The 5,292-nt window shown below is 46.7% G+C and overlaps 1 non-coding gene across 1 annotated transcript; it reads right to left on the reverse strand.

The window, feature by feature from the left end:
• Positions 1-3,783: 3,783 nt before the first annotated feature.
• On the reverse strand, positions 3,784-3,945 carry LOC138462450 (U1 spliceosomal RNA). Its single transcript, XR_011265050.1, has one exon. It is a non-coding gene; the product is annotated as a U1 spliceosomal RNA (small nuclear RNA).
• Positions 3,946-5,292: the final 1,347 nt, after the last annotated feature.

The following is a 5,292-nucleotide window of genomic DNA, read 5'->3' on the forward strand; positions in this document are numbered from 1 at the left end:
CCACGCATTGGGCAGATGGTAAACCAATGGTGGTTAAAGGAGATCTACGAAAGAATACAAAGAGAGAGGAAAAGAAACGCAAGACCTTCTCCTACCACAGCGATAAAAATAACTAAACATGCTCCATCGAAAAGCATGCCAGAGAAACCCCCAGAGTGGAAAAGCAGTAGATGCATTTAAAGATATAGTTATAGCGAACTACAGAAGAACACTGAGAATCGAGAGACGCCTACATGAAGACGACAATGAACTAAACAATTACCTGGACAGCACAGCACATCTTGGAAACAATATTTGGTACCAGTATATGAAGGTTGTGGGAAGAAGGCAATGAGAAGGAGAATGCTTCGTCTGTGCACTTCTACCGTACCGCATGGGAAAATCCAAGCTCTTTGTGGCTGTAGAAATTGATGTCCCTACAGCACACTGTACGTCACATGTAGCAATGTGCAACACCACAGGGCAATTTATGGGGAGAGACGCCTCATTGATATGGGCCACTGAAAAGGATTACCCATTTGAAGACGGCTGCGTCCAGGACATTAAAACAAGAAACAGGGCGCATACCAGGAATCACGTGATCAGGTACGAGAAGCCAGAAACCAAAGGATCAGGAACGAGATGGGAAATGTCCGAGACAGAATGTCCAAGGAAAGACTGCAGAAGAGGCTCAAATATGGAAGAACAGAGGCCAAATTCAGATTTGGGGAACAGTGGTTTCCCCAAATGGATGGGAAGCAGGAGTAGTAATCTGCCGAGCTTGAATGGTCCTTGGAGCCTGCCAAGAAGCAATAGAGAACTCATAGAGGTTATGCAAACCTCTATGGCCAAAGCTGGTAAAACTGCTGACATGGGTCGAAGACAGAGGAGGACCCTTGCAAATAGTACTACTGGAAAACCCAAAACTGTGCTTCAGAAACAATGGCACAAGGAAAATGGGAGAGAATCAAAACTGCGGACGAATCTTTGAAGCCCCAGGAATGACGCAAGTTATAATTGACCATTACTGGGCGTGTGGATCCAAGGCATATATAAGACTACCGAAAAACTGGGGAGGCATATGCACACTAGTGAACGTCTATGTTCCCGCACTAGTGAATCCAAAACGTGACTTGAGTATTGACAGTTTCCCGAAAGCAGATGCTCATCTAAGGAAGGGGGGATCTGTGGAACTGGTATCCCGGATGAAGAGAGAGAAGTACTTTTCTGCTAAATCAGAAGAAGGATTCCATGCAATCCCATACGAACACAGGCTGTTTAGCCTCACCTCAACAGTATTCACAACACTACTCTTGCCACACATCCAAATCGGAGTGAATGCTAAATGGTTGCCAATAACCAGATGGGAGTTATTGCAGACCATCAACGCCACCATAAAAGGATTTAAAGTGATCAAAGAAGAACTGAGAGCAATCCGATTGATGACCCTTCAGAACAGATATGTACTTGACATGATCACAGCAATGGATGGAGGTGTTTGCGCAAAAATGGGAGAATCATGTTGCACATTTATACCTTCGCATGATGAAGAAAATGGAACGTTAACAGAAGCCATAGGTATTCTGGCAAACTTAAAAAAACAGATGATTGATGAAACCGACGAAGTAGATGATGACAGCTGGTTTGGAGCACTGTTCTCATGGGTCCCGCAATGGACGGCAGATATATTGAAGTTTCTGGGAGCCCTGTTAGTCATGATACTACTAGGATTCTGTGTTATCAAGATAATCATCACACAGTGCCAGAAAACTGCGAAGAAAGCCATTGGGATGAAAATCATGGTCGATGTCGAACCAGGATGGAAGCCCAGAGACCTGACTGATGAAGAAATAAGAGACTTTGTGAAGGCAAGCGAATTTGCGCCAGAAGGAACAAAGTTTACGTATCCCAGGAAACAAAGAAAGTATGAAGGAAAATGGATCTATTGCAGCCCAAATGGACAATGCCAGCTAATGACCTGGAACAAACACGAACATGTAAAAACAGCAGGAAGTTTGAAAGGTGTGATAAGGATATTGACTCCAAAGATACGCACGTTCACACCATCGTGTACAAACCCTGAAGACGATGAACAGGACACAGAAGAACTAAGGAAGATGAATCCAAACGAGGAAGCAGAAGTGGTCGATGAACCGACCAGAGGGGGGAGTGTAGAGGAGGTCCCAGACATGGCCTGCACCTCTGCCCCCCATTTCGAGGTACCAGGAACATACTCGCCAAGGTATGTGACACATGAGGAGCAGATGAACCAACAGAGAGCTGCACTTGGACTCTGCCCAGTGCACATTAGAAGAGCAATACCTTTTGAAGCACCCATACCCAGACAACCATGGGCTGCTGTCACGATGCCTGCCCCCGGAAAGCCAGACCAGGCCCAGCAACCCCGGAAGCAGGCATCATGCCACTTGAAGCATGCCCAAAAACCCCAGTTAGGGGCTCTTTGGCGCCAGGCTCATAAGAATAAAGTCAGTCCTGGTGCCATGGGCGCCAGGCTCATTACAGAAATCTTACCTGTTGCAGACCATGCTGCATACCTACCTGATGCAGACCATGCTGCACGAAGCCACAAGCCAAATGAGGCTTAAAGGGACTACTTTACCTCAGGGACTCCTTTCCTCTCGGGTGGGGCTGTGGAAGAATACTTACCTGGGACTTCTTCCAAGGCTATTTAAGCCACAACCAGACAGCCACACGTGCTTCGCGTTATTCTGCTTGCTGCAGCGTAACGCTCACCGTGTCTTCAGCAGCTCCAGTCTTCAGCCACGCCCGCTTCAGCCCTGGAACACCTGGAACAAGAAAAGGAGAAGGAGAAGAGGTCAGAACAAAACCCTTACCTGAATTTTTGATCCAGCACATCGTCGATCTGGAGGAGAGAAGCCTTCTCAGAGCCTCGCTGAACTCACCAACCGGGGCTGCATTCCTTTACTCCAGGCTTGTCCAACCTTTTTGAATGTGGGGCCGAAGCATTAACTTTTTGTCACCCAGTGGGCCGGCGAGCCAAAAGTCAACAACCTCACCCAAAGCAGTATATTAAAAAGCGATATTGTGTGACCTTTGACACAATAGCATCACAGGCAGTGATAGCCATGCAGTCCCAAGGATAGCTTTTGGTGTCATGGGCAGTGATGAAAGGTTAGTTGCTTGTGATTTCTTTCAGTGTCTATGTGTTAATATTTTTCTGAAATAGTGGGGGTGACCGAACGTAGCGAGGGAGCTTCAAGGTTCTAAGGAGGGTTTGGGGGGGTTTCCCCCCCAAGATTTTTTTTCAAATATGGGGTTGAAATGGTGCATTTTACAGCAGAAAAGGTGACCAAAAAGCCATAAGTGTACAATCAGTTCTAAAGGGGAACATGAAAATTCCATGTCACCAACAGCAGAAAAGGACATTTTACAACACATTTTAATGATCAATGTGTCCACAGTGTAAGACAGCACTGTCACTGATGTAACACATCGTCATGCTGGTTGTACCCAAAATATGCCTCTGTAGCAACATGTCTATGCTGGCTGTTCCCAATTTAGGCCAGCATTGTCCTGTACAAAGCATGATTGATGCTGCCTGAGCATGTGCCGTGTGCCCAATACATATGGCAGCTTATCTCTGTAATACACATTACTTCTGTGGTGATGAAAGAAGCATAATTCAATTCAACAGATAAAATGTGGAAAAGCGATCACCCAAAGGTGAACCTAATTGAAGAAACGCAATGTGAGCACAATCTAAAAGTGTGCAACCTAGCAGGCCTAGTGCACACTTTACCTTTTCTTTCACCAATAAATCGGGGGGGGAGAGCGCAAACACAGTCCCCCACTACCAGAAATAATGCAGTCGTGTATCCCGCATTTGGGAAGATAGCAGGGGTCAGCAAATCCGATGTGCAATGGGTAAGCCTCACCCTGGGAGATCTGCCCTTGAGATCACATTCTCCCCTGCCAGCTAAGTATGAGTTGCATGCAAGAGGGCAGGGGTTGGGTCAGTTCAGGGAAGCCCCGCTAAGCGAGGGTGAGAAGGCAAGCCCTGACCCAGCCCCAACCCCCCAATCCCCGGAAGCTCTGAGCGTCTGCAGAGCTGCCTGTCCCGCGTGTAGGGGGAAGCTCCAGCAGGCGAAGCTCCAGCAGAAGAGCAGATTGTAGCACAGTTCCTTTCTCCCATCAGGTGCTGCTCGGCCCGAGATTTGTATAAATAGCAGGATGGCTAGAGCAGGCCTGTTGCAGTCTGCCCACTGGCCTGACAGCCCCACACGGGCCCATGGCCCTCCTGAGCGTAGCTGCTCAGCGCTGGCCCCATTCACACCATCATAATCATCCTACACCTCGACGCTCCACCACCCCTGAATCTCAGAGTTCTGCTCAATGACAATGCTGAAGCTTTGACATCTTTGCCGTAACCATATGCCGTGTTGTTTCAGCCGAGCCTGCACAGCGCCAAAGGCAAGTATTCCCTTGTCAGGGCCCAGAGGTCACTGAGTCTTCCAGTGCCATCCACTTGGCACGGCCTACTGTTCCCAGCGTTTTCTACCCACAAATCAGCACCACTGCCAAACAGAACTGCATCATTGGGGCCCATCGCTGCTGCTCTCCGACTTGACCCCAGCCCAGCGCAAAGGCACCCATGCTTCTGGTCTGATGCTGAAAAGCCTGGCTCTGCTGAGATCCGAAAGACAAGAACTAAGGTATTTTGGGAACATAGTACTATTGTTTTTTGTGTTGCAACTGTATCAGCTCACACCTCTCCTGAAGGGTATAGGCTGCCCTCAGACTGCGCTACCAAAAGAGTGAAAATAAGTTATACCTGTTGGGCTTGCCTGTTTCACTTTTATGATTGGGATCACTGCTGCATGGGTATTAAGCGCGTTATAAATAACCTATCATACCATTTGTATTTTCTCCAGAGCTGCAGCAACTATTCGAAGTGTACTCCGATCCATTTTGTGAACAAACTCAATCCACTAACAAACGAAAACTTTGGTTCCCATTGATTTGGATTTGGATTTTGTTTCCTTTCTATACATTTCTGGAGAGCATTTTTTGAAAGGTTGTTCTTGAGTGTGTAGATTATTTGCTATTGCCCACTTTTGCTGAATGGCAATTTCGACAAAACATTTTTTTACGCTTTTTTACCAAAAAAATATAGATGGTAATTTTGGGTAAGGTATATAGAAAGTGAGGGTGCAGGGGTTCTGCCACCGGTTTTTGTAGTAAAAAAAGCAATAAAATTGACCCAAATGAATGTGGCGAAATTGGCATTCGCCGTAAAAAAGGCAGAGAAAGTTTATTGATACGATTATTTAT

The sequence above is a fragment of the Ambystoma mexicanum genome, chromosome 1p (genome assembly GCF_040938575.1).
Source record: "Ambystoma mexicanum isolate Mex_15411 chromosome 1p, UKY_AmexF1_1, whole genome shotgun sequence".
NCBI lineage: Eukaryota > Metazoa > Chordata > Amphibia > Caudata > Ambystomatidae > Ambystoma > Ambystoma mexicanum.